The following is a 19,505-nucleotide window of genomic DNA, read 5'->3' as shown; positions in this document are numbered from 1 at the left end:
GTGTTCCTTGACCCTTCAATTTTTCTGACTCCAAAGTTAAATTCCTGGACCCAACAGTTTTAGTTCAGAGAGCTTTTTAAAATTCAGAGTTTCATTCTAAAGTTGGCACAGGAGTGAAAATCACCTGGAAAATTAACAAGCCTTGATTGAATGCAGGACAGTTCTGGAATGTTCAGTGGAGTTTTTAAAGACTTTTGTCGGTGAGATTTCAAGTACCTCACCAGAGCAGAAAACGACCAGTTTGCATATTTAGTGATGGGGGCCAGGCTGTTAACTAGATCTCATTTCTTTTATGCCTATGATTGAGCGGTGGGGTGAGTATCATGTCTGACAATTTATTTGTTATGGTGCACAGGGCAAAGGTTAAGGGCAGCATATTTATTAGAATATTAAGTACAAAATCTGTGGTGTTAATCTATGACATCCAACCTCCCCACATTTTTCATCGTTAAGAAGGCTGGTCATGGCCACTCCAATACTAAGTAAGTGTGTTAAATGAAGCGCAGTGTGCATTTTAAGCTTGGCCAGAAGATCATTATCAACACATGACCAGGATCATTTCTGTGACCTGTAACCTGTTGTGGGGTAATTCTATATATTGCAAATAAACCATTTTATTTTAAGGGAAATCAATAGAGCTCAAGTACTCCTGTCTTCATAGATTTATTTAGTGAGGGGTGGTATTTGTGCTTTAGCTGGGATTGTGCATAAGAACCAGTTCACTGATAGCTTAACAAAATAAATTGCATGTTAATCGGCTGGAAATTTGTAAAATTAACTGCTTTGCAAAATAGCTTTCTTTGCTAGTACAGGAATGAAATTCTGTGGTTTGAGAATTTTTTCCCCAACAGTAGAAGCCAGTTTGTCAGGTGGTTACTAGCTTCTAATATTCTCACCAACATTTGAAATTTGAAGTAGAATGCCAAATTAAACCAACTGCTATAAATGCTATAGAGATGGAATATCTTTTATAAAAAAAGATAAAAAACTTACAGTTGATAGTTGAAAGAATGTCATGACAAGATTTCATGTTTTAAAACTTCTACTGTAACAAATGACTAAAATAACACCAATGAGTAAACATTATTTTCTTTTTGTGGGCAACTTATACATTAGCTACAGAAAGTTGCATTCCCCTTTTATACTTATCGCCCATCCACAGAATTACAGTTCTTTTTGCAAATCTTCTGCAGTCATGCTCAACTTCCCAATTCCCATTTTGTAGAGTAGTAACTTTGAGCTACTCTCAAGTTGCTGTTTTCAGAGAGTTTCTTAAATCCACCACCAGCAATAAAACCTGTTCCAATTATTCTTCTTCCTCCTGGCCATGCTAGAACAGATCACCTGAAATCTATCAATGGCTAGGGGGTGTGTCTCTTTGACTAAAGAACATCACCCTCCCACATCAAGCTATGGCAAGCAGCCTTTCTCTCTGTTGACCACACAAAATTGCTGCTGTCAGACTGTGCTGTTCATTACTTTGTATGGAAGCCTGTGATCTGATTTTAGAATGGTTTCCTCTTCCCTTTCCCCCACAGCAACTTGAAACACATGAAACTTTGTATCTAGGTAAAAATGCTAATTAGCTATCTAGACTTCAACTCCCTTTCATCATAGAAGTAAATGAATAATTTACAGCACAAGTGTTATAACCCAATACCTATAATACCTTTCTGGGACTTTGGGAGACTCAGGGTCTACTCATGGTAAACTCAAAGACTGCTCCCATTTTCATCAAACTTCACATCGCAGTCTTCATTTTATCCTAAATTTAAAGCTGCAATACCAAAATACATCTTATAAACCTCATAATTGTAACATTATTAATTGAGGTAAACTGATTAAGCAGGTTGCACTGCAGTTTCTGCAAATTTAATGAGCCTACAAAACTATCACTTTAAATCTTGTTTAGCACTGCCTCTAAGAGAGCAAGTCATTGGCAAATTAAGCAGCATTTTATTTCACCTATCACTGGCTGCCATCATTATTTTAGATAAGGAGTGAAGCTAATGACAGGATTGTGGTTATAACCTACTTCATTTAAAGTCAAGTTCTGGCCTGGCTGATAATAGTTGATGCATACTCTCCCATCAAAAAAATGTAGAGTCTATACGAAAAACTGCATAAAAAACAGCAACTAGCCACAATAGAATCAATTGATTTCTATCTTGCTGAAGAATAGGTATAATGCAGAGGAGAGCTTGGCCTAAATAGCCAAGTGGTTATGGTACTGGGTTTGTAACCCCAAGATCAAGAGTTCAAATCTCATCAAGGCAAACTATGTAACTTCATCTGAAACAGATGGAAACGGGTTTGTACCCGAAAGAGTTATAATGCAGAGGACAAATTGGCAACAGTCCTTCACTCCCTTTCTGGAGTAGCATAGGACTATGTCCAAGCTTCTTTTATGGCTTTCCGCATAACTGCACTGGACTGTGTTTAAATAAGGTGCAGCAATGTAAACTTCACACAAGTGAATATCCAAGGGGTTACGTACAATTTTGTACCAATGCAGATCAGGAGCTGAGTACTTCCATATAAACCTGGAGCCACAGCTCCCTGAACTGCTGGTTAGTTACCAAGTATACTAAGGAAAGTGATAAAGAAGATTCTTCTTCAGTACAATCTTCAATTTTTCAATACAAGCTCTGGATATAGACTGTAAAATAATAATTGTTAAAATATGTAGACATTTTCAACCAAAGCTACAACAAAGAGAAATTGGATCACCCTGAAAAGTTCAATTTTTTTTAAAAGCCCTGATATTTGTATTGATGTTTACTGATACTGACTTTCATTGAAAACTAAGGGAAGTTTTGTGATCTCCTGTTATCACTTCAGAACTATAACATCAAGAAGAAGGTGAAGGCCCATCTTCACAGGGACCTGTGAATTCCCTCACTGCCTTGACAGGCAAATGATGAACAGAGGACTGAGCTGAGCTTGGTGCTCCTTAAACTGCAAATTAATCCACTTTTAATGCTGACTTCAGAACTTGCCATTAATGTAGCAGCCAGTATACTGAGTAAGTGGAGTGTATTGACCTCCCTAAGGATGTATGTCAACCCAACTGGTGGATCCAGGCTAAACAAACAGTTTGGACCTCAAAAAATCTGATTTTTAAAAGAGTAATGATTTAGCCAAACCAGCTTTTTGCTCATGAGATTGATAGGAGCCTCAACAGAGACTCAGTGGGAAGGGGCAGCGGTCCCTGAATTTCTGGCTGGATGGGCAGGTGCAAGTAATGTGCCCAAAGTGGTCCTCGCACTTACTTGGCCTATGCAAATGAGATGTCTTCCATTGACCCTGTTAACTCCAGCAGAGGGCGCTGCTGGACACAATCCCAGTATAACTGGGAGCACAACCCGAATATATTCTAACCACAGAATCTTCTTTGCCACTAGAAATCACTTATTATATCCTACTAGTTATGAAAAACTGCTGTGAAGAAATAATTGATTTTGCATTACATCGCATCACTATTGAAATTTTCTTCAAAGTGCAAGGTTGTGCTTAGTCTGTCATGTGGATGAGGCTGTCAGTTTTTTTTCGCAGCAAAGGTACTTCCTCCTTCCTTGAGTTGTCACACTTGCATCCCTAGATAGAGAAATTCTCAAATGTGTATTTTGCGAGTTCTAGTTTGAATTTCATTTTGCTGATGCTAGTCTGCATTTTCTTGCATCTCTGTGACCTGATTATGTTAACAGCAGCTTTGCCCATTTTCCCCCTCCCCTACCCTGAATAAATCTTTGCTTAACAAATTTGAGCAGGTTTTATGCCAGGACTTAACAAATGAATTTCGCAGGAAACTTGGGCACAAGTTTATGTTAGAAAGATCATGAACAAATAAACTTTGGTGTAATTTCTATGTAAGTACATTTAAGATCTGCATATTTATTGACTTGCCCAGCATGTTGACTGAAAAGGAATGAACAAGGCTATTTGCAACTCTTGTTTCCTATTTAATCCTGAGATACGTTTTGAAATCTCTCTTATCACAAAGGATGCCTACTATCACTGCAGTAGCATCACTTGCCTCTCGCTGTATCTGAGTCCACCTGCTGCCAAAACCCTCTCCATGCCTTTGTCACCTGCAGACTCAATTATTCCAATGCTCCCTTGACTGGCCTCCTATCCTGCATCTCCTGAAAATTGAAGCTCATTCCAGTATTTGCTGACTGTATCCTATCCCACACGCCCATCCTGTTCCTCATCACCATTTATCTTTTCTAACCCACTTTGCTTCCCTGTGCCCAAAAGTGTCACATTTAAAATGTTTAGTATTTGCATTACATGTGGTATATAAGTGCAAATTTTGTGGCTTTTTTTCTCCATTGATTTGTAGACTATATCTCAGGAATCCATTACATTCCATTTTCTGCCAGATATATTATCTACAGTTTCAATTTTGCGTCAGTGAAAATGTTGTAGTGAAATTGAGGTGTAAACTCACCTAAATCTAGTTTAGAGAAATAGTGTGAGACGCTTATTTCTTCGAGTAGATGAAGACTGACCGTGATATCATATCATCTTGGATTCATTCACACAGCCGTGATGTATAGTTACCATTAAAATTATCTTTCAGTTGCGTGCCTTCTCGTTAAATTACATCTCACCCTTGCGCATACAAGTTGAGTGAATTTCATTCCCACTGACACAATCAAGATTTTGTTCCTTTTTGGGATTAAATAAACTTCAACAGCAGCGTAAAGTCTGAGGAAATGTCAGGACCATTGTTGAAGAATATGGACGTACAAGCATTCCAAACACTAAGGAAACTCATGCCCTGTCTTTTTACTTGATGCGTCGTTCAATTATTTATTATCATATTCTCAGCAGTGAGAGCCTGGATTTCACTATGGCTACCATTGGGCTACCATTAGTAGCAAATCCTTCAACAGTTTTCATTATTTTTAATGCTGGTTACAACCAAGATATTTAATTACCTCCTCGACCATTTTCTGCAGGTGCAACCATGGTACCATAAATGGTGGATCTGCTTGCTGCATTATAAATGTGTTTATTGTGCTTTTTGCACTATGAATTGCAGTTATACAGACTGTTGGAACTCTGCTCCAAGTGGTGTGGATTTTAACATCCTCATTATAAATTGCCACTGATGCTGACAATAATGAACGTTTTGATATTAGCATTACCCTAGAAATCAACCCTCTGCATTGCCATTGTCCACTCTACTTTCTCTGAGAGGGTTACCTAAATGAATGCTACCTAGGCATTAGGAAAGGTCCATTACTGGGAAACAAGAGTAACTATTCTTGCACATGTCCATTTGTTTCTCTGTTGCCTGTGGAATCCACTTCATAAGGTAAATCGAACTTATTGCCTGAGAGTGTGGCAAGTTCAATCGAGGCATTCAAGAGGGAATTAGGTAATCATTTGAAAAGAAACAATCTGCAGGATTAACCCTGCAGGGTTAAAGAGAGAAGGCAGGAGAATGGCACTAGGTGAAATGCTCATTCAGAGAGCCGGTGCAGACACAATGGGTCAAATGGCCTCCTTCTGCGCTGTAACAACTCTGTGATTCTGTGAGGTTCCACAGTGCTGAGAGCCCCAGCATATCGAAGTAAAAGCAATATTGTAAAAAAACACACTGACAGCAATAGAGAAATAAGGCAAAATGAACCAATTTTATCACCTCTTACATTGGGTGGTGGGTAGATATTTCCAATACAAGTGATCAACTTTATGTATTCCCTTCAAAGGATTAAATTGTGCATTGAGGTTGTTTTAATCCAAATGTTCGTAAAATAATATTGGTTATCCTTTTTTAACAAAGTGGCCTTAATTAGAAAAGAATTGATCAGACCCAGTATTAAGTTGAAAGTAATTCCCACCAGTTTTATTCCCCTATTGGGACACAGGGAAATAACAGTTGTTGCTTGATAAGATTCAATTTTTCAGCATATTGGAAACCCTATCCACATCCACTTCAAAACCAGAAATTAATTAGATCAATCTGTGGCAAATTGGGGCTGTTTTATAGGAAATACAAATTCAATTTTTCATTCTTTTTAATAAAACAATTGAATTTTTGTTCACTATACAAATTAGTTTTATATTTCAACATTCATGGTAAAAGCTTTCTTACATTCCACAAGACAATTAGAAAGTTTCATTGACTGATGTATTTGATAATTTTACCTCAAAAAGGTAATAGCATTAACCAAATAAAAATTAATACAAATGAACTAACAAATGGCAATGTGAAAGATTAACTGTATTGCTAACACATTCTTAGGATTTTCAAGCGAACTGAATTGCACAATGGGTAGGCATCCTGTCTCAGACTTTCCTCGGAGCTGCTTCTGTTCCACCTCTGCAATTTTGTTGGAAGTGCGATGGAAAATCCTGTTTCTGGGTGGGGTAAAATGGTTAAAGCTCACAACGCAGTATTCTTTTAACTGTGTACTGTACCACGGATAACATACAAGCATCAGTAAACTGCTTCCTTCAGTTTTAATCGGTTTCCACATGCGATGTTTCCTTCAACCCTCCTAATTTCAAACAGTACTCACCCTGATGATTACTCAGATGAAGTATGTTCCTGTCTCTGCGTGGGCTGATCACTCCCACCTGTGATTACCCTTCCGAGTCGCTCCTTCTGATAGTACAAATATCAGACCCATGATATTGATTGATATAATTCTGACCCTCACCTTATTGATAATAGCATCTTAAATCTTGTATCAATTCCACATCCTGGGTTCCTTAATAGCCCTTTAACAAAAGAAGGTGTTGAGAAAAGTTCTGGGCTTATCGGCATCATTAGGTTGGTGAATGAGTTTTATCTTCTAAAATAGTTTTGCGATTAACATTTCCAAAGGTTGTGGGGGCCAATCTAGACATTATGGAATGACATTCGTTGTTTTGTAAACCAAGGCCGGGATTTACCATTCCGGGCCTAAGTCCCGTGGCGGGGGCAGGAAGAGGGAATGTTGTCCACCGCAGAGCCCAATGGGAAATTGCACCAAATCGCATGATGCTGGTCTTATTAATTATGCAGCCAGGGGTCTCCCGATGTTATTTGTGATGAGGTAGGCAGGAAGTCGCACACAGCGCTGTCATATCTGGGCATCTAATTTAAAAGGCATCTGGACAGACACTGCTTTATTGTGCTCTTAATTACAGACCAGGACATAGCACACAGAACCAAGTAGCAACAGCACCCAGATTCAGTACGCAGTGGAGGAGAGGAGGGATGCCCTCTACTCAAGGGATGCAAGGAGGACGCCCGTCCGACTCACCAACCCTGCATGGCAGGAAGCCACCAGGGTGGTGAATGCCAATTGCATTCGCCAGAGGACAGCCCTGTAATGCAGGAAAAGGATGAATTACCTTCCCTGCGCCACCAGGGTGAGTGAACCCTGTACTCCACAACAAAAACAAAAACAGAATTACCTGGAAAAACTCAGCAGGTCTGGCAGCATCGGCGGAGAAGAAAAGAGTTGACGTTTCGAGTCCTCATGACCCTTCGACAGAACTTGAGTTCAAGTCCAGGAAAGAGCTGAAATATAAGCTGGTTTAAGGTGTGTGTGTGGGGGGCGGAGAAATAGAGAGACAGAGAGGTGGGGGGAGGGGGTGTGGTTGTAGGGACAAACAAGCAGTGATAGAAGCAGATCATCAAAAGATGTCAACGACAATAGTACAATAGAACACATAGGTGTTAAAGTTAAAGTTGGTGATATTATCTAAACGAATGTGCTAATTAAGAATGGATGGTAGGGCACTCAAGGTATAGCTCTAGTGGGGTTTTTTTTATAATGGAAATAGGTGGGAAAAGGAAAATCTTTATAATTTATTAGAAAAAAAAAGGAAGGGGGAAACAGAAAGGGGGTGGGGATGGGGGAGGGAGCTCACGACCTAAAGTTGTTGAATTCAATATTCAGTCCGGAAGGCTGTAAAGTCCCTAGTCGGAAGATGAGGTGTTGTTCCTCCAGTTTGCGTTGGGCTTCACTGGAACAATGCAGCAAGCCAAGGACAGACATGTGGGCAAGAGAGCAGGGTGGAGTGTTAAAATGGCAAGCGACAGGGAGGTTTGGGTCATTCTTGCGGACAGACCGCAGGTGTTCTGCAAAGCGGTCGCCCAGTTTACGTTTGGTCTCTCCAATGTAGAGGAGACCACATTGGGAGCAACGAATGCAGTAGACTAAGTTGGGGGAAATGCAAGTGAAATGCTGCTTCACTTGAAAGGAGTGTTTGGGTCCTTGGACGGTGAGGAGAGAGGAAGTGAAGGGGCAGGTGTTGCATCTTTTGCGTGGGCATGGGGTTGTGCCATAGGAGGGGGTTGAGGAGTAGGGGGTGATGGAGGAGTGGACCAGGGTGTCCCGGAGGGAGCGATCCCTACGGAATGCCGATAAGGGGGGTGAAGGGAAGATGTGTTTGGTGGTGGCATCATGCTGGAGTTGGCGGAAATGGCGGAGGATGATCCTTTGAATGCGGAGGCTGGTGGGGTGATAAGTGAGGACAAGGGGGACCCTATCATGTTTCTGGGAGGGAGGAGAAGGCGTGAGGGCGGATGCGCGGGAGATGGGCCGGACACGGTTGAGGGCCCTGTCAACGACCGTGGGTGGAAAACCTCGGTTAAGGAAGAAGGAGGACATGTCAGAGGAACTGTTTTTGAATGTAGCATCATCGGAACAGATGCGACGGAGGCGAAGGAACTGAGAGAATGGGATGGAGTCCTTACAGGAAGCGGGGTGTGAGGAGCTGTAGTCGAGATAGCTGTGGGAGTCGGTGGGTTTGTAATGGATATTGGTGGACAGTCTATCACCAGAGATTGAGACAGAGAGGTCAAGGAAGGGAAGGGAAGTGTCAGAGATGGACCACGTGAAAATGATGGAGGGGTGGGGATTGGAAGCAAAATTAATAAATTTTTCCAAGTCCTGCCGAGAGCATGAAGCGGCACCGAAGTAATCATCGATGTACCGGAGAAAGAGTTGTGGAAGGGGGCCGCATACTCACCTCACTGAATGGGATGTGACCTCAGTGGTAAAGCCACTATCTGCATTGCCCATGCATAAAAGAGCATCTCAAGCTGATATGGCTGTGCCTCAAAGCGCCACTGCATTCCATGTAGTCTGCAGGTAGAGACACGACTGTGGACCTTTGACCGTGCCACACAGAGAGCTCATATTGTGTGGGTTGGGGGGGGCTGTGGGGGAGCTTGGAATAGAGGGCAGCAGCATTCTGATGATGCCATGCCTCTGTCAGCTTTTTTTTTACCCATTCATGGGATGTGGTCTTCACTGGCCACATTTTTTGTCCATCCCTAGTTGCTCTTGAGAAGGTGGTGGTGAGCTGCCTTCTTGAACCGTTGCAGTCCATCTGGTGCAGGTACACCCACAGTGCTGTTAGGAAGGGAGTTCCAGGATTTTGACCCAGCGACAGTGAAAGAACGGTGATATATTTCCAAGTCAGGATGGTGAATTACTTGGAGGGGAACCTCCAGATAGCGGTCTTCCCATCTATCTGCTGCTCTTGTCCTTCTAGATTGCAGTGGTTCTGGGTTTGGAAGGTGCTGTCGAAGGAGCCTTGGTGAATTCCTGCAGTGCATTTTGCTGCTACTGTGTGTTGGTGGTGGATGGAGTGAATGTTTGTGGATGTGGTGACAATAAAGGGGGCTGCTCTGTCCTGAATGATGTCAAGCTTCTTGAGTGTTGTGGGAGCTGCACTCATCCAGGCAAGTGAGGAATATTCCATCGCACTCCTGACTTGTACCTTGTTGATGGCGGACAGGCTTTGGGGATTCAGGAGGTGGGTTACTCGTCGCCCGATTCCTAGACTCTGACCTGCTCTTGTAGCCACACTATTTATATGGCTAGTCCAGGTCAGTTCCTGGTCAATGGTAATGCCCAGGATGGTGACAGTGGGGGGATTCAGTGATGGTAATGCCATTGAATATCAAGAGGTGATGGTTGGATTCTCTTTTGTTGGAGGTGGTCATTGCCTGACACTTGTGTGGCGCGGATGTTACTTACATGAGCTCTGGAGGGTGCTGCCAAAGAACCCTCATGGACTAGTTGCAGTGCATCTTTTACGTAGCACACAGTAGCCACTGGGTGCAGACTGGCATAATGTGAATGTCGCCTGCACCCAATTACTCTCAAACCATCTTCTCGCTTTGCACCGAACAAGTTAGCATACAACAATCGTGAGAGGGAGAGGAAGGGAGGGGGCATGGCTGCCCTCCGGTAACTCACACCATTCGAAGAGCATGCTGCCAGGCTGGGCAGGTTCGGGACCGTTCATGCACAGACGGGGAGGTTTGCATGTGGCCTCCATCCAGTATGGAACCATGCTTACTGTCTTGACATAGAAATCTAAGGGTCAAGCTCGGTGCCATGCAGGCAGCCCATGCAGTCACTTACACACTCCTCTTTCAATTACACTTGCTAGCAGGAAGAGGGTTAGGCCTGACCCCAAAACTGAGTCCAGCACCAGCTCCAGCGTGCAGGGGAGCAAGGATGATGAGGATGATGAACATATTGCACCAGGCATCACTGAGGCATCACTGCAATCACCTGAACCCTCCACCAGCTCAGAGAAACACACCGGAGTGGGTAATAGATAAAATTGAGGCAGGATCTCACATTCTGGTTGTCACTGCACTGATGCGTGTTCGCAGGAAGAGGCAGGGACAGCAAAGGTCACTGGCACTTGGAAGACTACTGAGGAAGAGGCTTCAGCTAAGCCTGAGTCAGATGACGTGCCTCTGGGAGTGGTCCTAGACAAGATGTTGGATATGCAGCGAGAGGCGGGGCAACATCAGGCAGGGATGTCAGAGGCCGTCAACAGAGTGGCACGAGAGGCAGAAGAGTCCATCCGCTTGTTGGCTGATGAAGTGATACTGACGTGCATACATCGAAGTCTCCATGGGGAGGGTGACAAGCACTATCGAGAACCTGGTCCAATAGAACGCCCATTTTCTGCCAGAGATGTGCACAGACTTGCACTCCATCGCCCTAGCCCTGAGTGAGCTTTTGCAGTGGCTATGCAAAAGAGGGACGGATCACCTTGATCTTCCTGCAGGTGCCCCTTTCCCTCAAGGATTCAGGGAGGGGTCCTTGAGCACCCAAAGGGAGGGGGAGTGTCAGGCGGGCACCTCGGGACCTCCACACAGCACTCTTTGAGGGTGCGTGGCGGTTCCGATTCCCCTATGAGACTGCAGAGGGTGCACCTGCCCCAGAGCAAGATATGCAAACTAAGCTGGGACCCTCCAGGCCTCGGCGCTCCAGAGAACATCTGCCAAAGTAATCAAAGACAACAGGCCATAGCAGTGATCAGGCTGCCTCCGCCCTGCTGCGGGTGCTGGGGAACAGCTAGACTCAGTGGCAGGAAATGTGAAATAAAGAAATACTGATCTCACTATTGTGGCACAGGTGCACTGTCATTGTTCATTGCTGATGCACATCAGTTAGTATATGTACACTTGAACTTTAAGAAGGTCTGCTTCCTTTTCATTGCATCTTTTCACTTTAATACCTGTGCACATCCCCTATATTAAAGGAAACAACCCTACCTGGGTCTATGTCTCTCCAGAATCATGTGTGCTCAGGGAGGCATTGATTTTTGCCAGGGCCCTTGCGAGCCATGTGCGAGAAACCTTCCACCCAGGCTGCTCCTTTTCCCTTCACAGCCTTCTCAATCCAAAGGCCTTTGCCTAGTCAGAACCGCATGCTGGGGTTCCTCTTCGGTTGTCCAGTTGAGCTGATCTGCAGCTTGGGCTACCTGGTGACCCAACTCCCATCCGGCATTTCATATAAGGACTTTGAGGCTCAGGGTAGGTCTCGAGCAGTCATGGTGTGCGTACCTTCAAGACTCATTTAACATTCCCATGGTCACTCTTGAACACCACCTCCCCACACCTCCACCACTCCATCAACCTTCAGCCTGTTACAGTGAATGCCCAAGTCACTTCCCTCCCTGAAGACCCCACCCCAGTCACCGTTCCAATGCTTCTCCTTGTCCTTCCCACCTCAAGGATCCTTGTTTCATTTTGCCTCCCCTCCAGCAACCCTAACACCCCTTCACCCGTCATCACAAGACCCTACCACATATCATTGCCCCCTTTAAACGTAACTATTCCATCATACTACCAATTCCCTCACTTTGCCCTGCAGGATTCTTCAATTTATACAATAGACCCCTCCACTGAAACTTCCCCTGCACTCACGGTCCCATTCTTCCCCCGCTGCCCTTTCTTTGCTGCTGTTCCATTTCCTCACCACACCCATCCAAGACCCCTGTAAGACTTCCATCTCTCCCCCTGACTTTTGGAGTCCAAACTTACTCCACTCTTAGTGCCTTTCCTCCCATCGTTTTCCCCACCACCCGCCTGCACAAAGGTCCTCATCGCGCATCATTACTTGCTGCAACTGTATGCCTGCAGCTGAAGGCTCCATTTGATCAAGGCTCCATTTCGTCAAGGCCCCACCCACAGCTCCTGACTCCAACATCACAAGGCTTCAGGCTGTACTTGCTGCTCTAGGCATCCATCTAGGTAAGTCCCGAATTCTGCACACCGCGGTGGTCTGGACGTGTTTTGGACTGGTGTGAAATCCTGATGGTGGGACTGTCGGTTGGACAGGAGTGGAGGGTGGGGAAATTCTAGTCGGGTGTTCATTTGAATCCTGACCATGAGATGCAAAATGGCTTCTCAGCGGCCTCTGATGGGAATGGTGACCCATTATCCCGCCATGATGATCAGAACCACAAGTACCTGCCCTCATTTCCCACCATCAGGAATCCAACTTTTCAGCTCCCGATGTATTGTCCACCCTGACACACCATGAACCCTCTCACTGGCAAGACTGGAAAATCCCAGCCCACATTAATAGTTTGGCCACAGGAGTTCAATGGTCAGGGCAGTCACTTAAATTAGAACAAACACATACTGTTGTGTGGATTGATTGCTCCAGCTATTTCTTAGTTAATTCATGACGTCAACCCATTTTGTCTGCCCCTGTATGAATAATTTCATTTCATCTCCCAGCTTGTTTTAAAAGTTCAGTTCCCGGGTTATGAAATTTGGCCCGTTTCTGACGATTGTCAATTTACAAACTGCCTTTGCAGTAGAGATGCTTGACCCTGTAATGTCAGCTCACTTTAAGTTAAATGCATTTTTGCTGAAGGACTGGCTACATTAATAATAGGTGCATTTCTAATCAGACAAATTTAAATTAATAAACCATGTATATATTTAAGCAAACAGGGGCAAAACTTAACAGTCACCAATAAAAGTAATTGTTGCGTCCACATATTATTTTATGATTTCAATAATAGCCTTCTAAAATAAACCATCTGTAAATTGTTTAGAGACTGCTAGCAATAAGTCTACTGAATATGGACTATGGATCATGTAGCACTGCTTTTCAATTCTTCTCAAACGTCTGCCTAGCTTAGAAGACAATACCATAAATAAACTATCATTCAAGGTCACTGATTTGTGGTTAACATGGGAAAAATGGATGAATTACAAAGTTCTATCCCTTGTGAAAAATTTAGGAATCCCACGTAAGAAAGGTCAAAATTGCCTTATTCGGTCATTATATAATAATGAATGACTCAAATTATATTATATGAAATTGTAAAAATAAAGTCTAGCACCCTATAATAAAAGCAAAATATGCTTTGATCATTGTAAGCTTTGTTCTATCTTATCCTTTGAATCATCTCGTAGACAGTGAAAATTACATTGTGGCTGTGTATTAAATTGAGCTAGTTAGTCATCAGCTGTACATCAGTTATAGTTGGTAGCACTTTGCCCTCTGAAGGTTGTAGTTCAAGTTGCATTCCAGTGACTTGAAGTGACCCTCCAGTAACACTACTGAGGGAGTAATGAATTGTTGGAGGTGCCATCATCCTGATGAGATATTAAATCAAGGCCCTGCCTGCCCTCTCAAATGGACATAACATGGGACAGTTTTGAAGAAGAGCATCGGAGTTATCCCCAGTGTCCTGGCCAATATGAATCCCTCAGTCAACATCACAAAAACTAATTATCTGGTCATGGTCATGTTGCTGTTTGTGGAATCTTCTTGTTTTCAAATGGACTGCCATTTTCATAAGTTAGAACCGTGACTACATTTCAAAAGTACTTCATTAACTGTAAAGTGCTTTGGGACATCCTGAGATCACGAAAGGCACCATATAAATGCACATTCTTGTTCTTTTACAACTGAGTTGAAAGACCAGTAGGTTTTTTTTAGTTGTATTGGTTGAATGAGCAATATTAACTAGTTGGAGTACTCCTGGCTTCTCCTTTAATGCCATGGGACTCTTAACATCTAAACATACAGGCATGGTGTAATATCTCCTGTGATGAATGGCAATTTCGACAATGGGGAGTCTTCCTCAGTACTGAAATAAACTATGCAGGTCTGGCAGCATATGTGGAGAGAGAAATGGAGTTAACATCTTGAATCCAGAACACTTCTTCAGGGCTAAAGAGAAGTAGAAATGTGATAGATTTTAAACTGTTTAGGATGGGATAGAGCAGGTGGAGCAACATAGAAGGTCAGGGATAGGTGGGAATTAAGGAAAACTTTGACAAAGATGTCATGGGCTCAGGGCCAAAGGGAGTTTTAATGGTAGCATTAAAGACTAAAGAGGTGCTAATAGTGGCATAAAGAATGTGTTAATAACAGAGCAAGGCTTAGCACCCTGTGAAAGCAAAACATAAAAACAAGTGACAGATGCCCTGTGGGAGGTGGGGGGAAGGTGGGGTATTTTGGGGAAAAAAAATGTAATTTTTAAAAAAAATCAGATTAAAAAAGAGGTAATGATGGAGGAGAGAGTTCATGGTCTCAAGTTGTTGAACTCAATGCTAAGCTTGAAAGGCTGTAAAGTGCCTCATTGGAAGTTGAGGTGCTGAGTATTTCCAGCATTTTCTGTTTTTGTTTCAGATTTCCAGCATCCGCAGTATTTTGCTTTTTTCTTCCTCAGCACTGCACTGGTGTGTCAGCCCAGTGCTGCAGCTGGAATTTCGGTCCCAATTTTACATTCCGAGGTCGATCGTGCACCTGACCTAAATGCAGGTGAAATTACGTGAGATCACATTGGGCATGCAACCCGACATCATTGCGCACGCGAGCAATATTGAAGTCGGAGGGTGTGCACGGGAGTCGGAGCTGCACCCGCCGACAATTTAAGGGCCAATTGCGGGCATTGAAAAGCCAACTGTACTCAATTTTACGTAGCCCTGTGTGATTTTGCCCTTGTCACACGGGCAAAATGGGCTGGTGGGCAGCCTGTTTTTAATGAATTGTCATCCAAGGGCAAGTTAAAAAGCTATTGTGAGTAGTGAGGAGTTTTGGAGATAGTTTGCTGCTGGTTGCTTTGTGAAACTTGACAGCTTTTTCTCTGTTTTGAGCTTCAGTTTTTGCATTGCTAGCCTTTATTCCAGGACTCATTGGTATCTCAACAGCCCCTGAGGAGAGCCTTGTGCCTCTCTGGTAATGGGGATTGTGTACTTCACTGGTGGCGCCTCCTCTGAGGAGGAAGAAAGGGGCAGAAGGGAGAAGAGGCTACGTATCTGTAAGCAGCGACCTGTGGGAGAAGAGGCGAGGCAGGGTCAGCAGGGTGCCCAAGGTAGTAAGGGCTGCAGAAGCCACCGCCATCCTGCTGTCAGAGTGTACAAGCAGCAATGCAGCTACCTCAACATGTCAGTGCTGAAGGACACTCTGGCTCCCCAAGGAGACTGTGACCTCATATGTCAGATGATTGGGCCGGAGATTATGTTCAACTGTATGGTGGACACCCCATGCCAGTGGCTCTGAAAGTCACATTGGCCCTCAACTTCAATACCTCCGGCTCTTCTCAGGGGTCAGTGGGGGATCTGTGTGGAGTGTCCCAATAAGCTGTTCACAGTTGCGTCAAGCTGGTGACTGATGCTCTGTTCAGGAGGGTAATGATATTTATTCATTTCCGGATGGTGAGGCTGACCAGGCCAGAGGTTTTGCTGCAATTGCTGGGTTCCCCGCATACAGGGTATAATCGACTGCATAAATGTGGCCATCAAGGCACCAGTGGATCAGCTGGGTGCCTTTGTCAACAGGAAGGGATTCCAGTCCATGAATGTCTAGATAGTGTGTGACCACAGGACGCAGATTCTGCAAGTCTGTGCAACGTACCCTGGCAGCTCCCATGCCACATACATCCTCCGACACTTCCAGGTGCCAAAGCTGTTCATGGCTCCAGCTCAACTGGATGGATGGCTGCTGGGTGACAAGGGCTATCCATTGAAAAGGTGGCTTATGACGCCTCTCCGCCACCCAACAACAGAACCAGAGCAGAAGTATAATAGGAGTCATGCCTCCACAAGGGCGGTGAACAAGAGGACCATAGGTCTGCTGAAGTTGAGATTCAGGTGCCTGAACGGTTCAGGGGGAGCACCATCCAGAGCATGTATCTCTGATAGTGATTGCATACTGAGCTTTCCACAATCTGGCTGTAGCAAGGGGGGGACCCACTGGAGGAAGAGGATCTTGAGGCAGCTCCATCGGCCACAGAGGATGACTCCTCTGGTGGATCAGAAGAGAATCCCAGAGAAGAACAAGCTGAGGATGTGGAGGTTCCTCTGGAACCTTCAGGAAGGCAGAGACACCAGGGAGGCCTTGATTCAATGCTCTATCAACTAGTCTGCCAAGGCATTGCTTCCACTTCAAGCCAGGAGTGCCGCCTCCTTACCACATGTTTGAAATGACCCATTCCATTGAACCCAAAATCCATTCCACCTGTGCAATAAAGTTCAGAGCCACTCACGTCCAGCATGACATACTGGCATACCTTGCACCTACAAAACAAGTGAAGCATGCTCAGGCCATTAACACAAGAGCAATATTTACAAAATGTTGGCATTCACAGAAAATAAAGATAACAATATAAGGTGTTAATGGTCACACCACTAAACAAACCAACAAAACATGGCAGAACAGAAGATCATCCGTGAACAGTCCCTCTTGTGCTGATGGTGCCTTAAACTTATGCTTGTGAGTGCTGCGTCTTGGTGACCCCCTCTCTCCCACCTCGTTGACACACTTCATTGCAATATTTAAACCAGATGGATTTTGATAAACGTGTCCTCACAGCAGCAAAGTCCTGATGGCAGCAACAGCCTGGAGTAATTGGTTGTTCACATCAGAATTGAGGGGCTACCGTGCAGGTATATTACTTTAACATGCCAATGACTCAAGTACCTTTGACTGTACAACCACAAGTTGATGAATGTCACCTGCTAATTGTGCGCTCCTACTGGCCTTGATGACCTTGGCAGTTTTCCTCTTGCCATTGGAGCCTGTGCAGGCCCCACCTTGGAGAGAGAGTCTAGCGCCATGACTGGGCACTCCTCAGTCATTGCACCCTCATCAGATGCCACGGTCACTGGCAGAGAGGCGGAGGAACTACTTTTGTCATCTAGGGCGCCCTGAGAGGAGCCTGTAGAGACGATAAGCAACTCGTGCGCCAACATGAGGTTGGTTTGGACCTCCCTGCTCGCCAGTGATAGATGGGCACCTAGCAGAGATACCAGGTGCCTCATCCATCTCTCACAGTGTCAGAGACCTTCTGAGGTCATTGCCTGTGTAAGGGCTTGCAAATCCAAGCACAAATCCAGGAACCCCTGATTCTGTTCCTAAAGCTGCCTCTTCATGAGAGTCGCCACCCTCTCAATGGAGGAGGCTGTGTGCTTGGCAATGAGGGTCAATGCAGTGCTCATTTTCTGCATGGACTCAGCCATAACAGGGACCATGGCACGCACGCCTTCAAGAATCTCCACCATATCCTCCCACACATCTCGCTGGATATCCAGCATCTGCCACCTAATGGATGACTCCAGAGGCTCATCATCTGCCTCAGACTCAGCACTGTCCTGCTCCCCAGCAGTCCCCTGACTGCTGGCGCCCTGGGCACCTGCTGCCTCTGCCTGCTTCTCATGCTAATGTGCTGTGCCCTCACTGCTGTGCACTGACATTTTAGCCAATGATCTAATGCCCACTGAGGTGCTGGTATCTGCGCTGGTGGGGGAGAGAGGGGGTGTGATGCAAGTGCATCTGATGGCCACTGGTCCTCCGGTGGCAAGGGTGGCTCATCGGGGTCCTGCACTCATTGGCTGGATGACGATTCTAGGGGAGAAAAACGACATATCATTATTATTAGTCATCACACTGTTACTGTGCATGCTAGGCAGGCTGGTATTCATACTGGCATTCATATAATGGTGCCATCATTTTTCAATGAGCAATCGGGACTGCAGGTTTGAGGCTTCCATTACAGATGAGACAACACAATGTTTACACATTCCACTCTCTCGCATCTGGGCACTGCACTCTTACCTTCATCAGAGACCCCTGCCTCAGATACGACCAGTTGAACAAACTGGATGCTGGCACTCCATCTCTAAGGCATCCATCTCATATCTCGTCAATATGAGCAGGTTTGGGAGGGCCTCTGCCCGTCCTTGACTTCCCGATTTTGTTATGGCTTCTGTTCTCCTGAAAGGACAGAGGAGCATTGATTAATCCACTCTCTACCTGCAGTGCCATTGCAGCCTAGCCAACCCTACCTGAGGAACACCTTATAGAGCACATCTGATTCATGACCCTCAAGCTGCAAAGCAATCAGACCAAGCAGCCAGAGGTCACTGCCTTGGTTGGTGCTGATGTAATTGACATTGGCACTCAGACTCTTACACTCCTGAGCCCCACGGGAGGATGGCCAGCCATTAACACTTCTCCACACAGATCCATGCCAACTCAGTACTCACCCTTGCTGAGCACAGCAGCTCATTGAACCTTTTGCGGCACTGCTCCCATGTGTGCTGCACAACATCATAGCTGCTGACCTGGGCTGCCACCTCTGCCCATGCTTTCTTGGTCAGGTGTGGTGGCCTCCTTTTGCCATCCCTGGGTATGAGGATGCCCCACCTGGCACTGACCTCCTCCACGAGGATTCCCAGACACTCATCCGAGAACCGGGGGGGTGCCAAGTGCCCACAGGACTTTCCCTCCAGCCTGACCAAGAAATCTTGGGCAGAGGTGGCAGCCCAGGTCAACAGCCATGATGTTGTGCAGCACACATGGGAGCAGTGCCGCAAAAGGTTCAATGAGCTGCTGTGCTCAGCAAGGGTGAGTACTGAGTTGGCATGGATCTGTGTGGGTAAGTGTTAATGGCTGGCTGTCCTCCCGTGGGGCTCAGGGGTGTAAGAGTCTGAATGCCAATGTCAATTACATCAGCACCAGCCAAGGCAGCTCAAAAAAAATGTTTCAGTAAACAACTCCAAAGCTATAAAGTGTCCCCTGGCAGCCTTAAGGGAACAGCCTCTGCTGCTTTTAAGTCCCCCACTCGGTTGCCATTGGACCCTGCGCCCAATAGGCTCCCACCCCTCGCCCTGCCCTTCCGCCCATTGAGCAGATGCATTTCATGCTGGGCGGCCCTTAATTGGCCACCCAGCGTGATACCATGATGGAAATGCATCTCACCCGGGAGCG

The 19,505-nt window shown here is 45.2% G+C and overlaps 1 non-coding gene across 1 annotated transcript; it reads right to left on the bottom strand.

The window, feature by feature from the left end:
* Positions 1-17,095: 17,095 nt before the first annotated feature.
* On the bottom strand, positions 17,096-17,356 carry LOC121275547. Its single transcript, XR_005942507.1, has one exon. It is a non-coding gene; the product is annotated as a small nucleolar RNA SNORA53 (small nucleolar RNA).
* Positions 17,357-19,505: the final 2,149 nt, after the last annotated feature.

Source organism: Carcharodon carcharias, chromosome 2 (genome assembly GCF_017639515.1).
Source record: "Carcharodon carcharias isolate sCarCar2 chromosome 2, sCarCar2.pri, whole genome shotgun sequence".
NCBI classification, from domain to species: Eukaryota; Metazoa; Chordata; class Chondrichthyes; order Lamniformes; family Lamnidae; genus Carcharodon; species Carcharodon carcharias.
Note: the sequence above shows the minus strand (reverse complement) of the source record. Positions and strands in the feature narration are given on the sequence as shown.